Source organism: Gopherus flavomarginatus, chromosome 1 (genome assembly GCF_025201925.1).
Source record: "Gopherus flavomarginatus isolate rGopFla2 chromosome 1, rGopFla2.mat.asm, whole genome shotgun sequence".
Classification (NCBI taxonomy): domain Eukaryota; kingdom Metazoa; phylum Chordata; order Testudines; family Testudinidae; genus Gopherus; species Gopherus flavomarginatus.
In genome coordinates, this window is record NC_066617.1 from 141,728,729 (window position 1) to 141,749,202 (window position 20,474).

Here is a 20,474-nt window from a genome sequence, read left to right on the forward strand (position 1 = left end):
AAGCTACAGTATGTCTATATCATGTATCTTAGAAGATGTTTGTGCTAAGGGCAAGGGTGCAAGGAACTGCTAAGAGCCAGCAAAGGCATGAAGGCAAGAGTATAAATTGGATGTCAGAGATAGAGAGAGCACAGAGCTCAGCAACGGGAACTGTTTGAGGTACGCTTTACATACCATCAGGTTCCTGCTTGACACTGGAAACTATGGGAACCCCCTGAGTATCCAACTGAAATGCTGATTACCTGTCGGACGCTCCTGATAGTTCTCACAAGATTACTGCCTGAAACATCCCTGTAATCAAACATTGAAAAACAGACTATCACCACCTTCAGAACTGTAATTGAATGGCAGAGGGGGAATTCAGGCTGTTTGAATTTGATTATTATTCATTCTCCCTAGCTATTGTGCTTACTGACATAGATGCTTAGATTACTCTCATCTAAAATATCTGTTCTCCTCTCAGAGGTACACACTTGTGTATTTGTTTGCTCCAGTTTGGATCAAATTGAGACTGCAGCCATTCTTGACTGCACTGGAGTTCCCAGAATGAAACTACGGACACATTCTCTAGATGATCTGATTTGCAGAGAACATCTTCCAGTAGCTTTATTATATCCTCTGGCACATAGACTGGTATCTCAGTAAACCTGCTGTCGAATATCTCAAGAGCGTTCTCAGTGCTGAGAATGATGTGACATAGAAAATCATCTGACACTGGAATTCAGTCTAACCATCCTCTCACTGATCAGAGGCAGAGTCTATGTTGATGGTATTTGAGTATAGTTGCATGGCTCCATATTTGTTTCTTATTTTCCCTTCCTTGTTTCCACATTTTTCATGTTAAGTCATCAGCCTTCACATCCATCTTAACCATGGTCAGCTCCTTCACTCTCGCCAGACAGTGTCTCTTTTAGTTAAGGATCAGATTCATGCTCAGAGACAACAGTGATGAACATTGGGTATAAATCCCTAGAGAGGCAATCAATCAGCTCTTCCCTTCAGGTGCCTCCACTGCTCTCAAGTTCTCCTGCTGAACAGAAAAGAGTGGGTGAGGCCTATCATGTACATGTAGCCCTCCTGTTCTTCATGCAGTAAAAGGAGTCTCCAAAATACAGAGCACACCTGTGGTCAGTGCTCTGCTCATTCTACCTAAGAACAGGCAAAGTGACAAGTTGTTGCAAGCCAAAAGAACACCTGAAGGACCCACAGTTTGAGAAGCCCAATTTACAGACCTTTATCCCTATAGGATTAAATGTACATTATCTTTCCTTTTTTATAGTTCTTTCTTTAAAAATGCATTATGGAACCTGTTGTCTGTAAATAATACACTGTGCCCTTTTGTAGCACCTTGTACTCAAGAACTAAAGGCATTTTGCAGATATAAATTAAGCACCACAACACCCCCCATTAGGCTGCATAAGTATTATTATTAGGGCTGTCGATTAATCAGTTAATTCACGTGATTAACTAAAAAATTTAATCGCAATTAAAAAAATGAATCACTGTTAATCACAGTTTTAATCACAATGTTAAATGATAGAATACCAATTGAAATGTATTAAATATTTTTGGATGTTTTTCTACATTTTCAAATATATTGATTTCAGATGCAACACAGAATACAAAGTGTACAGTGCTCACTTTATATTATTTTTATTTTTATTACAAATATTTGCACTGTAAAACGATAAACGTAAGGAATACACCTCATACAATTACTGTAGTGCAATCTCTTTATTGTGAAAGTGCAACTTACCAATGTAGATTTTTTTTGTTACATAAATGCACTCAAAAACAAAACAATGCAAAACTTTACAGCCTACAATTTCCATTCAGTCCTACTTCTCATTCAGCCCATCGCTAAGACAAAAAGTTTGTTTACATTTACAGGACATAATGCTGCCCACTTCTTATTTACAATGTCACCAGAAACTGAGAACAGGCATTCGCATGGCACTTTTGTAGTTGGCATTGCAAAGTGTTTATGTGCCAGATACGCTAAACATTCATATGCCCCTTCATGCTTCAGGTATCATTCCAAAAGACATGCTTCCATTCTGAAGAAGCTTGTTGAAAAAATAATGCATTAATTAAATTTGTGACCAAACTCCATGGGGGAGAATTGTATGTCTCTGGCTCTATTTTACCTGCATTCTGCCATATATTTCATGTTATAGCAGTCTCGGATGATGACTCAGCACATGTTCATTTTAAGAACATTTTTGCTGCAGATCTGACAAAACGCAAAGAAGGTACCACTGTGAGATTTCTGAAGCTAGCTACAGCACTCAACCCAAGATTTTAGAATCTGAAGTGCCTTCCAAAACCTGAGAGGATTGAGGTGTGGCGCATGCTTTCAGAAGTCTTAAAAGTCTTAAAAGAGCAACACTCCGATTCAAAAACTACAGAACCCAAACCACCAAAACAGAAAATCAACCTTCTGCTGGTAGCATCTGACTCAGATGATGAAAATGAAGATGCATTAGTCTGTACTGCTTTGGATTGCTATTGAACAGAACCCGTCATCACCATGGACGCAAGTCCTCTGGAACGGTGGTTGAAGCGTGAAAGGGTATATGAATCTTTAGCACATCTGGCATGTAAATATCTTGTGACGCCAGCTACAACAGTGCTATGAGAACAACTGATGTCACTTTCAGGTGACATTTTGAACAAGATGTGGGCAGCATTATATTCTGCAAATGCAAACAAACTTGTTTGTCTGAGCGATTGGCTGAACAAAAAATAAGATTGAGTGGACTTGTAGACTCTAAAGTTTGACATTGTTTTATTCTTAGATGCAGTTTTTTTTTACATGATTCTACATTTGTAAGTTCAACTTTCATAATAAAGAGATTGCACTACAGTACTTGTATTAGGTGAACTGAAAAATACTATTTCTTTCGTTTTTTATAGTGCAAATATTTGTAATAAAAATAAATATAACATGAGCACTGCACACTTTGTATTCTGTGTTTTAATTGAAATCAATATATTTGCAAATGTAGAAAACATCCAAAAATGTTTTTTAAAATATTCTATTATTGTTTAACAATGCGATTAATCACACGATTAATCACAATTCATTTTTTAAATCGCTTGACAGCCCTAATAATTATCCAAAGTCACACAGCAAGTCAATGCCAGAGCCACGAATAAAACCTAGGAATTCTGACTCTGACTCCCTGTTCTCTCTCCTACTTGATCTTAAATTAAATTGTGTATAATTTACTTAATGTTGCTAAATATATTGTCATGTTACTCATGTAATATTCTTAAAACACTACATTCTTAAAATAACAAAAGAAGCAGTCATTTATGCCGTAGCACCCTGGTTGTTAGATCCTCATTTAATACTCTGAGACACGGGTGCCAGATTTGTATAATTTTTGGTGGTGCCCAGAGTCAGGGGCAGCTCCAGGCACCAGCACAGCAAGTGCGTGTCTAGGGCGGCAAGCTGCAGGGGGCGGCATGCTGGTCGCCGTGAGTGCGGGAGTTATCTGTTTCTACAGGAGGTCCGTTGGTCCCATGGCTTCGGCGGCAATTTGGCGGAGGTTGCCGAAGGCACGGGACAATCAGATCACCCACAGAAACATCGCTGAAGACCGCCTGACTGCCGTGCTTGGGGCAGCAAAAACATAGAGCCGCCTCTGCCCAGAATGGGTCCAAGCAGAGCCATCCTGTCCATAGGACAGACCGGGGCAACTGCCTCGGTCCCTGCACTTTGGTATGCCCTGCGCTTCAGGGGGATGCGGGGTCCAGGGCAGCCTTCAGGGGTTAGCGGGGGGCCTGGTGCCAGCAGCAGCGAGCAGCCCGGCCCCAGCCCTCGCCATTCTGCTCTGCCCTGCCCTGCTGGCTCCCAGTGTCACTCGGAGTAGGGGGCAAAATCTGGAAAGAGGAGGGGTGAGGGCAGTAGCTGGGGGAAGGGCAGAGTGGAGGCGGGGGCAGATCAGGGGCAGGGCAGAGTGGGGCAAGCTGGGGCCTGATCGCTCTCTGCTGCTGGTGCCAGGCCCCCCCACTAACCCCACAGTCCGTCCTGGATCCCGTGTCCTCCAGAAGTGTGGGGGCACCCCAAAGCACGGGGCCCCCAAAGGGCAGAGCCCGGGAAGTTGCCCCAGTCCGTCCTATAGACAGGAGGCTCTGAAAATGTAAGCCCAACATTGCTTGGAACCGGGCCCATGTTCCTGAATATTGGTGGAGCACAGGCACCACAGGCCCATATAACTCACTGCCTATGCTCTGAGGCCATCTAGTGTTGGAAGTGGTTTCACATTTGAATTTTGAGAGGTGTATTATTTACTGCAATTCTTCAGATTCTTTGTTTAACAATATTAGAGCAGTTGCTCCCCGCAAAATAGTATTCTAGCCAGTTTAGTAGTCTGAGCACAATGTAACATCGGGAAGGTCTCTGTTTGTATCTAGAATCTGGTACTTACTTCACAAGCTAGCAGCGGCAGGGTGTGATGCATAAGCAGCATGCATAGCCCTGAATTAGAAAATGTTCCCTTTGCTGTTGTAGGAGCAAAGTTCACCGCTGGCCGGAAGAGAACCCAGGAGTCCTGAAACCCAGCCTCCCCTGCTCTAACTCACTAAACCTCAACCCACTAAACCTGCCTTTACTGCTGTCTCCTCCCTGAAGGCAAGGTCCAGGTGGCTGGGGAGAGGTGTGGGCTGGCAGAGCTCCCCTGGGGGAGGAGGGCTGTGGATACCATGGGCAGGAGTTGCAGGCCAAACTGGATGAGCAAGCAACTCAGAGAGGGGATTAGACAAAAGCGGAAAGCTTACAGGGAGTGGAAGGAAGGCAGGATCAGTAAAGAAAGCTACCTTGCTGAGGTCAGAACATGTAGGGATAAGGTGAGGAAGGCTAAAAGCCGCATTGAACTGGAACTTGCAAAGGGAATCAAAACCAATAGTAAAAGGTTCTACAGCCACATAAATAAGAAGAAAACAAAGAAAGAAGAAGTGGGGCCGCTATACACTGAGGATGGAATGGAGGTTAAGGATAACCTAGGCATGGCCCAACATCTAAACAAGTACTTTGCCTCGGTTTTTAATAAGACTAGTGAGGAACCTTGCGATGATGGAGGGATGATAAACGGGAATGTGGATATGGAAGTGGATATTACTGCAACTGAGGTAGAGGCCGTACTTGAACAGCTCGATGGGTCGAAGTCGGAGGGCCCGGACAATCTCCACCCGAGGATATTAAAGGAACTGGCGCGTGAAATTGCGAGCCCGTTAGCGAGAATTTTTAAGCGATCGATAATCTCGGGTGTTGTGCCGTATGACTGGAGGATTGCTAATGTAGTTCCTATTTTTAAGAAAGGGAAAAAGAGTGATCCGGGTAATTATAGGCCTGTTAGCTTGACGTCTGTAGTATGTAAGGTCTTGGAAAAAATTTTAAGAGAGAAAGTAGTTAAGGACATAGAGGTCAATGGTAATTGTGACGAATTGCAACACGGATTTACTAAAGGTAGATCGTGCCAAACCAATCTGATCTCCTTCTTTGAGAAGGTGACGGATTACTTAGATAAAGGAAATGCGGTAGATATAATTTACCTAGATTTCAGTAAGGCGTTCGACACGGTTCCGCACGGGGAGCTGTTAGTTAAATTGGAAAAGCTGGGAGTGAATATGAAAGTTGTAAGGTGGATAAGGAACTGGTTAAAGGGGAGACTCCAGAGGGTCGTATTGAAAGGTGAACTGTCGGACTGGAAGGAGGTCACCAGTGGAGTCCCTCAAGGATCGGTTTTGGGACCGATCTTATTTAACCTTTTTATTACTGACCTTGGCACAAAGAGCGGGAATGTGCTAATAAAGTTCGCGGATGACACGAAGCTGGGGGGTATTGCTAACACGGAGAAGGACAGGGATGCTATTCAAGAAGATCTGAACCACCTTGTAAACTGGAGTAATAGAAATAGGATGAAATACAATAGTGAAAAGTGCAAGGTCATGCATTTAGGAACTAATAATAAGAATTTTGGATATACGTTGGGGGCGCATCAGTTGGAAGCGACGGAAGAAGAGAAGGACCTTGGGGTACTGGTTGATAGCAGGATGACTATGAGTCGCCAATGTGATACGGCTGTTAAAAAAGCAAATGCGATTTTGGGATGCATCAGGCGGGGTATTTCCTGCAAGGATAAGGAGGTGTTAGTACCGTTGTATACGGCGTTGGTGAGACCCCATCTGGAATACTGTGTGCAGTTCTGGTGTCCCATGTTCAAGAAGGATGAATTCAAACTGGAACAGGTTCAGAGACGGGCTACGAGGATGATCCGAGGAATGGAAAAACTGCCTTATGAAAGGAGACTCAAAGAGCTTGGCTTGTTTAGCCTGGCCAAAAGAAGGCTGAGGGGGGATATGCTCGCCCTATATAAATATATCAAGGGGGTTAACGTTAGGGAGGGAGAGGAATTATTTAAGTTTAGTACTAATGTAACCACGAGGACGAATGGGTATAAACTGGATATTAGGAAGTTTAGGCTTGAAATTAGACGAAGGTTTCTGACCATTAGGGGAGTGAAGTTCTGGAATAGCCTTCCGAGGGAAGTAGTAGGGGCAAAAGACTTTCCTGGCTTTAAGACAAAGCTTGATAAGTATATGGAGGGGATGTTATGATAGGATCGTTAATTTGGGCAATTGATCTTGAATTACCACCAGACAGGTCTGCTCAATGGTCTGCGGGGAGATGTTGCATACGATGGGTACTGAGTTGCTGCGGAGAACTCCTTCTTGGGTGCTGGCTGGTGACTCTTGCCCACATGCTCAGGGTTTAGCTGATCGCCATATTTGGGGTCGGGAAGGAATTTTCCTCCAGGGCGGATTGGCAGGTGCCCTGGAGGTTTTTCGCCTTCCCCTGCAGCATGGGGCACGGGTCGCTTGCTGGTGGTGTCTCTGCAGCTTGAGGTCTTCAAACCATTTTTGAGGATTTCAAAAACTCGGTCCTGGGATAGGGGTTGTATAAAATTGGATGGGTGGGGTTCTGTGGCCTGCCTTGTGCAGGAGGTCAGACTAGATGATCAGATTGGTCCCTTCTGACCTATGAGTCTATGAGTCTATGAGTCTATGATACCTGAGGTCGCAGCTCATCCAGCCATGCAGGTGGGTGGGAATGTGCTGCAGGGGAAAAATGTGACTCAGAGTTGATTTTGCAATGCTCAGGGCTGTGAAATCTCCCATCTGCCCCATGGGGCAGCCTTGGGTGACTTCTCCAGGGCAGGTATTTGCCAACCTGCCTGCCACACCCAGAGCCAGCTACTTCATCACTGCTCTGTTCACGGCAGCAAACACCTGGGCACCATGTGGGTAACCCTGGCCGTCTGCCTACTGTCTGCTCTCCTGACCACAGGTGAGTCCATCCATCTCTGGACACAAGGAGCCGGGACCCTGGAGGGGGCGGGAATTCACCTGGGGAGCATGCCTCTTTCAATGGCAGATTCTCGGGTCAGAATGGAATTTGTGGCTAAAACCAGTGAGAGGAAAACCTAGGGCAATGTCTCTCCCGGCTGACTTGGGGAGCAGGGGTTTGACCCTGGGACTTCCACATCCCACACAAGGGCCCTATCTAGTGGGCTGTGGGTCACACTGGATGATGGAGGCGGGATGTGAGTCCATCTGTCCTTCTAGTTCCTCCTCCGTGTGTGACAAGGAGCCGGAAAAGTTTGGAAATCACGTAAAATTCTTAGGCTCCAGGAAAATCGTCTCCCACCCCTCTCCACCCGTAATCATGCTTGGAAATGTTAGCCTACCCATCTCGCACTGAGCTATCTGCGAGGACTCCTGGGTTCTATCCCCAGGTCTGGGAGGGGAGGGTGGTCTAGTGTATTAGAATGGGCTGGGAATCAGGACTCCTGAGAGGTATTCTTGGTTCTGACTTAGAGCCTCTTTGTGCCTCAGTTTCCCTACTTATTAGATGGGGATAATATTACCTTCCTACCACCTAGAGTGATGGCAAAGTCAGGAAGAAGGGGTTCTGAGGTTGAAGTGATGTTTCCAGATCAAAGCTCTGAGAAAACTCAAAGTGGACCAATTGTTTTCTTTCTTCCTTCAATTAAAAATTATGTTTATTTAATGAATGAAAAGCATTTAATGAATTCAGACTCTCCCAAAATCTGAATAGGAAAGAGTTAACAATCATGGGATCTCTTCAGCCAGCCCAGATTTCTTAGCATACATGAGGGTGACGTAAAGCCGTATATGGAAATGGTTAACAATCATAAATCAGATTCCGAAGAAGATAATTGACACAATCACAGACAAAAAGTGGGCCAGGAACTCGCTCATGGCTGAGGTAATGTTACTCTGGGAGGCAGAGTCCCCAAACAGCAAGTCTGAAAGGGGAGCAGATGAAAGGTTTGCCCAAAAACCAGGCAGAAACCCCTCTCTAAAGAAGCATAATTCTGTTTTGCTGTTTATAAAGTCATGTGGTGGTTGTTTGCACACGCAAGTTATAGCCAGCTCTGCAGTTGAAAATTTACTCTAGCCAGAGACAGGCAGCAAACAAATGTGTCTGTGGCTTTGAAGAAGATACAAATAATCAGCTAGCAAGATGTCTTTCCCCATACATTGAGTTGAATGGAATCGGACAGAATAGTTGCAAAAACACATGGAATTTCTCTAATATCTACCTGCCCACACATTCAGTGAGGAGGCATTAGTGGTAGGAACTACCATATTGCCACCACTTGGTTCCTGGTGGTATTTATCCCTTGGGCACTGCCTGGGGAGGTGTGAGGAGCTGGGGGTTGCATTGAGGAGGGATTTTCCCAGTTCCCAGGGAGCACCCTGTTATGTGAGGTGTGTGAGTCCAAAGAGAAATTGTGCTCTGGCACCCTGCAGCTCTATGCCCACTTGGGAGGGTTCAACAAGATTCCTATTAAGTGTAGATGAAATTGTCCTCCCAGATGCAGGGACAGAACCCAGGAGTCCTGGTGCCTAGCCCCCTTGCTCTAGCCACTAGACCCCACTCTCCTCCCCTGGAGCTGGTCTACTCAGTCTGGGAAGATAATGTAATAGATGAGGGATGGGAGGAGCAGGGGGAATTGCAGTGGGTGACTTGGGGTACTGGATAGGATAGAAGAGAGGATTCTGTCAGGGGAGTGGTAAATGCAATTATATGGGGTTGGGATAGGTAGATACAAAGGGGGTGGATGGAGAAGCTGTGGGAATACTGGGGAGCTAAGAGGTGATTCTCCATTTCCCTTAGCAGCTAAGTCCTGCCTGTCACCCGAGAGCTATGAGCCTGGTCCCTTTACAGTGCCTTTCCTCTCAATATCACCGTGCGGGTGAACATCGCCTACTGTGACACTGATGGCTGCAACACTGGGGCCATCCCAGGTGTGTGTCTGCTGCAAACCTAGACCCCCTACTCGGACCACACCTGCATGGAGAGAAGTCAGGAGTCCTGGCTCCCAGATCCTGCCCCCACTCCAACTACTAGACCCCATTCTCGTCCCAGAACCAGCGATGGAACCAAGGAGTTCTGGCTCCCAGCCCTCCCACTCTAACCACTAGACCCCACTCTCAGTGCTGGGATCGAGCCCAGCAACTGGTGACTCCCCATGCCTGGCTGACTGTGTGTCTCTGGCTGTTCTCTGTGCCAACTGTGAGCCTTGTCCCCAATGGCAGGCAGTGTCCATCATGCTACGTCGTGAGGGCAGATCGCTGCAAGGACATGGAGCCCTTACCCTGCACCGGCGCCGAGGATCATTGTGTTGAGATCACTGGGACATTAACAATGGACAATTCCACCAGATCTGGGAGGGGTCTGGAGCATACAGCCTCAAGCAGGTAGATACCCAGAGTCATGGCTCCCAGCCCCACCCTCCTCTGACCCATTAGACCCTCCTTGAGCCAGGAACACAACCCAGGAATTTAGGCCCCTAACTACTGGACCCCACTTCCCTCACATAGCAGGGAATAGAATCCAGAAGTACTAGGTCTCAGCACTCCCCCACTCTAGGGTGACCAGACAGCAAGTGTGACAAATCGGGACAGAGGATGGGGGGTAATAGGATCCTATATAAGAAAAAGACCCAAAAATTGGGACTGTCCCTATAAAATCGGGACATCTGGTCACCCTACCCCACTCTATCCACTAGACTCCATGCCCCTCCACTCTGGGGCATCAATAAAACCCAGGAATCCTGGTGCCTAGTCCCTCTGCTTTAATCGCTAGACCCACCTCCCACGGCCAGGTGCAGTCCTGCTGGGAGAGAAGTGTGTGACAAACATCATGGGAGTTGGGTGAGGATGTGGGATCCCCCAATCACACCTCTCTCCCCCGATCCAGGTGACATCACTATGCCGAAAGCTGCGGCTGGGTGTGGCTCCCCTGGAGCCTGCACCCTGAGAGTGGGGGTGAAAAAGTATGCCAAGAGTGTGGTGGAAATGTTAACCCGGGCCAAGTGCTATCCAGCTTCTAAGGCCAGTAAAGTCATCCAGGAGCTCAGCGTCATCCCCTTCTGCTCATATGGGCTGCAGTGAGCCTCCCCCTGGAGAAACTAGCTGCTGCTTCTTTTGGGGGTGGGGGGGAGGGAGGGCTGGGGATTGCAGTTTCCTTTTGTGCATTGACTGAATAAAACATGTGATGGGCCAAAGAGGTGGCCTCTGTTCTGTGCACAAGAAATACTGGCAGGAAGAGAATCCAGGAGCCCTGAAACCCAACCCTCCATGCTCTAATCCACCTGATCCCACTTCTCTCCTGGAACCCAGGAGTCCTAGCTCCCAGCCTCCTCTGCCCTAACCCATTAAACCTCAACCCACTCCCAGGGCTACTGCTACTGCTACTGCTACCTCCTCCCCCAAGGCAAGGCCCAGGTGGCTGGGGAAAGGTGCAGACTGACAGCTGCCTCTGGGGAAGGAGAGCTGTGGGCACTTGAGGCCATGGATTTCCCAGCCATGCCAGCGAGCGGGAACATGGCAGAGGAGAGCAATGCGCCTCCGGGTTAATTTCACAATGCTTAGGGCTGTGAAATCTCCCATCTCCATCATGGGCAGCCTCAGGTGACCTTTCTGGGGCAGGTATTTGACAAAGAGCCTGCCACACCCTCAGCCAGCTGCTTCATCGCTGCTCTGTTCATGGCACCAAATGCCCGGGCACCATGTGGGCGATCCTACCCTTCTGCCTGCTATCCGCTCTGCTGCCCACAGCTGAGTCCATCCATCCCTGGGCACAGGGAGCCAGGCCCTGGGGTTTAGGACTGACAGGCAATCAGTTTTCCACCAGAACACGTGGTTGAAAAGGGACGTTGGCGACTCAGTCAGTTCTGCTGACCAGGCCGTTAAAAGTCCAGTTGGCGGGGCTAAGGCAGTCTCCCAACCTGCCCTGGCTCTGCGCAGCTCCCGGAAGCAGCTGGCACATGCAGCCTCTAGGCACAGGGGCAATCAGGGAAGCACTGTGTGCTGCCCCTGCCCCCAGTGCTGCTGTGGGTGAAGCTGTGGGTGCAGAACCTGCAGGCGCAGAGCCACCTGATCACCTCTGTGCTTAGGAGCTGGACATGCCAGCCACTTCCAGGAGCTGCGTGGAGTCAGGGCAGGCAGGGATCCTGCCTTAGCCCTGCTGCGCCACCAACCAGGAGCTGCCTGAGGTAAGCACCAACCGGCCAGAGCCTGCACCCTGAACCCTAACTCCCTCCCAGACTCTGCACCCCCACCCCAACCCGCTGTCCCAGGTTGGAACCTTCTCCCACATCCTAACTCCCCAAGGCCGGCAGGGAGCTGTGAGCCCCGGCCTGGTATCCTCCCCTTGTGCTTCTCGGTGTGGGAGGGAGGGCTGCAGTTCATTGCCTATGGGCAGCCTCTGGGTGCTGCTTCTGTTTGGGGAGGCGGGTGTTGTGGTTTCCTTTTGTGCATTGCATGACTGAATAAAACATGCAGTGGGGCAAAGAACCACCTTTTTTTTTTTGTTCACAAGAGATTATTCCTGAGGGAATACAGTGCCAAAAAAATTAAAATTCTGTGCACAATATTTTAAAACTGCAAAATTCTGCAAATTTTGTCAATAACTAAATGTGGAGGCTCCAGTGTGGCAATGGGACGCATAGGTCACTGGCTGCATGGAGCTGGGAGATCACCCTGCAACCTCCCCTCCACCCCCCCAGGTCAGGGATTCAGCAGTGAGGCTGCACCTGACCTGACACAGTACAAGGGCCAGCCCTGCCCCAAAAGCACCCCCAGAAAAAACAGGAGTGGGCAGGTAGGCTCAGCCCAGCAAGATCCAAGTGTGAGGGGCCTCAGTGTGGTGTGATCCAGTGTGGGGTGAGAAGGTTCTGTGTGGGGCAATCTGAGTGTGATTAGCTTAAAGAGGGGTCAGGTGTGGGTGGGAATCTGTATGCACAGGGGCTCATTGGGGGATTCTGGGTGCAGGGGCAATGGACTCTGCAGGGGGGTTAGGGCTCAGCAGGAAGTCTGGGTGTGGTGGGCTCAGCGAGGGGATCTGAGTCTTGGTGGGGTGAAGATCCAGGGGCAGCTGGTTGTGGCTGAGCAGGGTGGGGGTCTGGATGGTTCATCAGGCTGCTTCGGGGTTATTTTAGCATATTCTGAAGTCCTGTCCTCCTCCCCCCCGCTGCAGCCCAGCCAAGACTAGTAGCTGAGCCTGGCACAGGGTAGGAGCCATCGGCCAGTGCATTCTAGCCCCCTCCACCCCGCAGTGATTTACCTCTCTGCCAGTTGTTCTGAGCACCCAAAACAATGCCCCTGCACTGCTGGGGAGGAACATGTGAACACTTTTGTTGCTCCCTTTGCTTTCCCATCAGAAAATCAGTTTTTTATGGGGAAGCAAAGAAATCTGCAGGGAACATGAATTCTGCATGCATGCAGTGGCGCAGACTACCCCCAGGAGTAACCAGTGTTAGATGCCCTTTCCCCACATCAGAAAGAAAGACTGAGGCTAGTTAGTGCTCCTCTGGGATTGCAGATGAGAAGCTCTCACAACAAAGCACAAGAAAGCTGAAGAAAGAGCATTCTTCTCATGAATTTTTCTGCTGTCATTTCTCCTTTTACTGTGATTCTTCAGAGAATAAAACTGTGAACTCTGTCTGGAAAACCATGAGTGTAACATTTGCCACAGGCATCAGTGGATACTGACCTCTGTCATGCAATAGGGGTGATAAGCATTTGTAACACTAATGCTAATGCCAGGAAATAAAGACCAGTCTCTTAACAATAGTACTGTGTGTCAAGTATTTATTATAGGGGGTCAGAAGAAAATAGAATCTTTGGCAAAAATGGACCTGATGAAGCCACTTGAATACTTGAGACTGGCACAGAAACAGACAAGTAAGGTGGTAGTACTGTTTCCATATTTTCCTTGTAGAAATATCCGAATGAAATCCACCATACTGCTGCAGGTGGCAGACACAGAGACACTGAAGATTTACAGTGTTTTCCAGGGAGAGAATGAAGGAATGCCTAACTGCTAGACAAAGTCATTCTACAATTTCAGTACTGTGATCCATGCAAGAATGTCACGTGTGTTGTGGGAATTAATTATTTAATGTTTAATGTTTAAGTTTAAGTGTGTTGTGGGAATTAATTATTTAAAGTTTAAGTGCATTGAATGTGTAAAGTGCTAAGCATTATTATTCATGATAAAGACACTTCAGTCCTGGCCCCCACAGAGGATTCAGGGGGCCTAGGGTCTTTGACAGTGGGGGTCCCCCGCTTTGGCGGTAATTTGGCTGCGGGGGGGTCCTTCCACTCCGGGACCCACCGCCGAAGTGCCTCGAAGACCCGCGGTGGGGGCCCCCTGCCGCCAATTTACTGCCGAAGACCTGGCACTTCGGTGGCCGGTCCCGCTTCGATGGTAATTCGGCGGCAGGGAGTCCTTCCGCCCCGGAGCGGAAGGACTCCCCGCTGCCGAAGACCCAGAGCAGAAGAAGCTCTGGGGGTCCCGGCCCTGCAAGAGTTTTCCGGGGCCCCTGGAGCGAGTGAAGGACCCCGCTCCAGGGGCACCGATAAACTCTTGTGGGGGCCCCTGCGGGCCTGGGGCTGGGGCAAATTGCCCCACTTGCTCCTCCCCTCCTTCCCTGGTGGCCCTGTCCACACAACTCTTGTTCTATCGGTGGGGAACAGGGAGCTGGGAGCCTCCAGGCAGCAGCCAGGCTCCCTGCAAGAAGCCAGGAGCCCAGGCCTTAGAGGAACACGCAGGGCCAGGTAGGCAGGCAGAGCTTCAGAGTCTCAATGCATGGATGAGACGGTGTAGAGAGGAGGGGTTTACATTCATTAGGAACTGGGGAAACTTTTGGGATGGGAGGAGCCTGAACAGGAGAGATGGGCTCCTCCTAAATCAAAGTGGAACCAGGCTGCTGGCACTAAACATTAAAAAGGTTGTAGAGCAGTTTTTAAACCAGGAGCTGGGGGAAAGCTGACTGCTGCAGAGGAGCATGTGAATCGGATACAGACTTCTCTTAGGGGAGAGTCTGATACGGAATCTCCAGGTTATAGTCAGGAACAAAGGACAGAAGAGGATAATGTAAGGGACGGATCAGATGATAAACAGTCACATAAAAAAGAATCTGGCACATCAGAAAAGGGCAGACAAATAAACAAGGACAAGTTTTTAAAGTGCTTGTACTCAAATGCTAGAAGTCTAAATAATAAGATGGGTGAACTAGAGTGCCTTGTGATAAAGGAGGATATTGATATAATAGGCATCACAGAAACCTGGTGGACTGAGAGCAATCAATGGGACACAATCATTCTGGGGTACAAAATATATCGGAAGGACAGAACAGGTCTTGCAGAGGGAGGAGTGGCACTATATGTGAAAGAAAATGTAAATTCAAATGAAGTAAAAATCTAAAGCGAATCCACATGTTCCATAGAATCGCTATGGATAGAAATGTCATGCTCTAATAAAAATATAACATTAGGGATCTATTATTGACCACCTGACCAGGACAGTAATAGAGATGATGAAATGCTAAGGAAAATTAGAGAGGCTATCAAAATTAAGAACCCAATAATAGTGGGAGATTTCAATTATCCCATATTGACTGGAAACATTTCACTTCAGGATGAAATGCAGAGATGAAATTTCTCTATACTTTAAATGACTGCTTCATGGAGCAGCTGGTTCGGGAACCCACAAGGGGAGAGGCAACTCTAGATTTAATCCTGAGTGGAGCGCAGGAGCTGGTCCAAAAGGCAACTATAGCAGGACCGCTTGGAAATAATGACCATAATACAATAACATTCAACATCCCTGTGGCGGGAAGAACACCTCAACAGCCCAACACTGTGGCGTTTAATTTCAAAAGGGGGAACTATACAAAAATGAGGGGGTTAGTTAAACAAAAGTTAAAAGGTGCAGTGACTAAAGTGAAATCCCTGCAAGTTGCATGGGCCCTCTTTAAAGACACCATAATAGAGGCCCATCTTCAATGTATGCCCCAAATTAAGAAACACAGTAAAAGAACTAAAAAAGAGCCACCGTGGCTTAACAACCATGTAAAAGAAGCAGTGAGAGATTGTCATAAACAGATAGCTAAGGGTTAATGTCTCTTTCACCTGAAGCACCTGACCAGAGGACCAATCAGGAAACCGGATTTTTTCAACTCTGGGTGGAGGGAGTTTTGTGTCTGAGTTTTTGTTTTCTGTCAGCCTGCTTTCTCTGAGCTTTGGAGAAGTAGTTTCTACTTTCTAGTCTTCTGTTTCTAAATGTAAGGACAAAGAGATCAGCTAGTAAGTTATATGGTTTCTTTTCTTTGGTATTTGCATGAATATAAGTGCTGGAGTGCTTTGATTTGTATTCTTTTTGAATAAGGCTGTTTATTCAATATTCTTTTAAGCAATTGACCCTGTATTGTATCATCTTAATACAGAGAGACCATTTGTATGTATTTTTCTTTCTTTTTATATAAAGCTTTCTTTTGAGACCTGTTGGAATTTTTCTTTACTTCAGGGAAATTGAGTCTGTACTCACCAGGGAATTGGTGGGAGGAAGAAATCAGGGGGCGATCTGTGTGTTGGATTTGCTAGCCTGATTTTGCATTCCCTCTGGGGGAATAGGAAAGTGCTTTTGGTTTCCAGGATTGGGAACGGAGAGGGGGAGTCACTCTGTGTAGTTTCACAGAGCTTGTGTCTGTGTATCTCTCCAGGAGCACCTGGAGGGGGGAAGGGAAAAAGGATTATTTCCCTTTGTTGTGAGACTCAAGGGATTTGGGTCTTGGGGTCCCCAGGGAAGGTTTTTCAGGGGGACCAGAGTGCCCCAAAACACTCTAATTTTTTGGGTGGTGGCAGCAAGTACCAGGTCCAAGCTGGTAACTAAGCTTGGAGGTTTTCATGCTAACCCCCATATTTTGGACGCTAAGGTCCAAATCTGGGACTAAGGTTATGACAGAGATAAAAAGACTTCCTTTAAAAAGTGGAAGTCAAATCCTAGTGAGGCAAATAGAAAGGAGCACAAACACTGCCAGCTTAAGTGCAAGAGTGTAATAAGAAAAGCCAAAGAGGAGTTTGAAGAAAGGCTAGCCCAAAACTCCAAAGGTAATAACAAAATGTTTTTTAAGTACATCAGAAGGAGGAAGCCTGTAAAACAACCAGTGGGGCCCCTTGACGATCAAAATACAAAAGGTGTGCTTAAAGATGATAAAATCATTGCGGAGAAACTAAATGGATTCTTTGCTTCAGTCTTCAGGGCTGAGGATGTTAGAGAGATTCCCAAACCTGAACTGGCTTTTGTAGGTGACAAATCTGAGGAACTGTCACAGATTGAAGTGTCACTAGAAGAGGTTTTGGAATTAATTGATAAACTCAACATTAACATGTCACCGGGACCAGATGGCATTCACCCAAGAGTTCTGAAAGAACTCAAATGTGAAGTTGCAGAACTATTAACTAAGGTTTGTAACCTGTCCTTTAAATTGGCTTCAGTACCCAATGACTGGAAGTTAGCTAATGTAACGCCAATATTTAAAAAGGGCTCTAGAGGTGATCCCGGCAATTACAGACTGGAAAGTCTAACATCGGTACCGGGCAAATAGTTAAGAACAATAGTTGAAACAATAGTTAAGAATAAAATTGTCAGACACATAGAAAAACATAAACTGTTGAGCAATAGTCAACATGGTCTCTGTAAAGGGAAATCGTGTCTTACCAATGTATTAGAGTTCTTTGAAAGGGTCAACAAACATGTGGACAAGGGGGATCCAGTGGACATAGTGTACTTAGATTTCCAGAAAGCCTTTGACAAGGTCCCTCACCAAAGGCTCTTACGTAAATTAAGCTGTCATGGGATAAAAGGGAAGGTCCTTTCATGGATTGAGAACTGGCTAAAAGACAGGGAACAAAGGGTAGGAATTAATGGTAAATTCTCAGAATGGAGAGGGGTAACTAGTGGTGTTCCCCAAGGGTCAGTCCTAGGACCAATCCTATTCAATTTATTCATAAATGATCTGGAGAAAGGGGTAAACAGTGAGATGGCAAAGTTTGCAGATGATACTAAACTACTCAAGATAGTTAAGACCAAAGCAGATTGTGAAGAACTTCAAAAAGATCTCACAAAACTAAGTGATTGGGCAACAAAATGGCAAATGAAATTTAATGTGGATAAATGTAAAGTGATGCACATTGGAAAAAATAACCCCAACTATACATACAATATGATGGAAGCTAATTTAGCTACAACGAGTCAGGAAAAAGATCTTGGCATCATCATGGATAGTTCTCTGAAGATGTCCACCCAGTATGCAGAGGCGGTCAAAAAAGCAAACAACATGTTAGGAATCATTAAAAAGGGGATAGAGAATAAGACTGAGAATATATTATTGCCCTTATATAAATCCATGGTACGCCCACATCTAGAATACTGTGTACAGATGTGGTCTCCTCACCTCAAAAAAGATATTCTAGCACTAGAAAAGGTTCAGAAAAGGGCAACTAAAATGATTAGGGGTTTGGAGAAGGTCCCATGTGAGGAAAGATTAAAGAGACTAGACCTCTTCAGCTTGGAAAAGAGGAGACTAAGGGGGATATGATAGAGGTATATAAAATCATGAGTGATGTTGAGAAAGTGGATAAGGAAAAGTTATTTACTTATTCCCATAATACAAGAACTAGGGGTCACCAAATGAAATTAATAGGTAGCAGGTTTAAAACAAATAAAAATAAGTTCTTCACACAACGCACAGTCAACTTCTGGAACTCCTTACCTGAGGAGGTTGTGAAGGCTGGGACTATAACAATGTTTAAAAGAGAACTGGATAAATTCTTGGTGGCTAAGTCCATAAATGGCTATTAGCCAGGAAGGGTAAAGAATGGTGTCCCTAGCCTCTGTTCATCAGAGGATGGAGATGGATGGCAGGAGAGAGATCACTTGATCATTGCCTGTTAGCTTCACTCCCTCTGAGGCACCTGACATTGGCCACTGTCGGTAGACAGATACTGGGCTAGATGGACCTTTGGTCGGATCCGGTACGGCCGTTCTTATGTTCTTATGTTCTTAATATATTGTGCCTTATTTGCCCTGCTACTATATATATTGTATCTACTACCAAAAACAATTTTGTGCAGGAAAACTTGAGTAACATCCTTCATGTAGTAAATAACAAAAGAAGATCTGAGTCTTGAAGCAAAAAACAGCTGCATCAGTTGGATCACTTTGAGCTTTGTTGAAACACACAGATTAAGATCTACCACATAGAATATTAAAGAATAGTGCTGCTTTGAAAAGTGATTCTAAAAAGTGATATAAAACTGTTCCAGGTTTATTGTGTCTCCATGACTCTAGAGTAAATCTGCTGAATTTATAAGCACAGAGATGGATTGTCTAGCTGCTGTCCTTCCAGATTCATATGGGAAATGTGAGTCAAGATAGGTTTTTCTTCCTGCTCAAGCATCTCCAACAATAAAAGTTCTGCATTTAACATTTGTTAACAAGGCAGTGGTCAATGCATGAGGCAGAATGAATCCAGCTCCTTTTTCCCAAGCTGCAGTGGCTCTACAGGGGAAACAGGAGTAAGAAGTAGCAAGATCTTTTTTGTCCATGTCTATACTACCACTTATGTTGGCAAAATTTATGTCACTCGAGTGTGAAAAAAACACACAGCTGTGTGACATAAGATATGCTGGCAGAAGTGGTAGTGTGCACAGCGCTGTGTCAGCAGGAGATCTTCTCTCACCAACATAGCTACTACCTCTTGTTGGGGGTGGTTTAATTATGTTGACGGGAGATAGAGCAGCTGCATGAGAGATCTTACAGCAGTGCAGCTGCATCGGTAGAGCTGTGTTGCTATAAACTCTCTAGTGTAGACATAGCCTTAGTCGACAAACTTAGCAGATTTGACTCAGAACACACACACGGAGATCTGCCAAGTAAGCGCCCATTGTCACAGTGACTTTTCACCATTTACCCACATTAACACTCTTGATCCGGGAGGCAGTAGGTAAAGATAAAAAGCCTTCTTTTATGTGGCAACTCCATCCTGCAGATAAATGTTTTCCCACAATTGTGTGGTAAGACAATCCCATGAAACTGCCCATTGGCACATCTCAAGCAAAGCAATTTAAGGGCTCCACTAGCACCAGAAATTTGTCAGATGAGACACACATAGGAACCCCTTCAGGCACCAGGCCTAGGGTAAGAGGGATGCAGGGGGATCGTGGGGCAGGGGTGACAGGCCTCTGGGTGAGAGGGATGGGGAGTCATGGGGCGGGGCGACGGGCCCCAGGGTGAGAGGGATGGCCGGGGATTGTGGGACAGGGGCTACAGGCCCCAGGGTGAGAGGAATGGAGGGGTCGTGGGGAAGGGGCAACAGGACCCAGGGTGAGAGGGATGGGGGGATCATGGAGTAGAGGCGATGGGCCCGAGGGTGAGAGGGATGAGTGGGGGTTGTGTGGCAGGGGCAGCAGGCCACAGGACAAGAAGGATGGGGGGGGTCATGAAGTAGGAGCGACTGGCCCCAGGGTGAGAGGGATGAGTGGGGGTCGTGGGGCAGGGGTGACAGGCCCCAGGGTGAGAGGGATGCAGAGGGGTTGTGGGGCAGGGGCGACAGGCCCCGGGGTGAGAGGGATGCAGGGGGGTTGTGGGGCAGGGGCTATGGGTCACAGGGTGAGAGGGATGCAGAGGGGTTGTGGGGCAGGGGCGACGGGCCCTGGAGTGAGAGGGATGCAGGGGGGTTGTGGGGCAGGGGCTATGGGTCACAGGGTGAGAGGGATGCAGAGGGGTTGTGGGGCAGGGGCGACGGGCCCCGGGGTGAGAGGGATGCAGGGGGGTTGTGGGGCAGGGGCTATGGGTCACGGAGTGAGAGGGATGCAGGGGAGTCCTGGGGCAGAGGCGACGGACCCCAGGGTGAGAGGAATGGAGGATCGTGGGGCGATGGGTCCCGGGGTGAGAGGGATGGGGGGGTTGTGGGGCAGGGGTGACGGGGTGAGAGGGATGCAGGGGGGTTGTGGGGCAGGGGCTGTGGCTCACAGGGTGAGAGGGATGCAGAGGGGTTGTGGGGCAGGGGCGACGGGCCCCGGGGTGA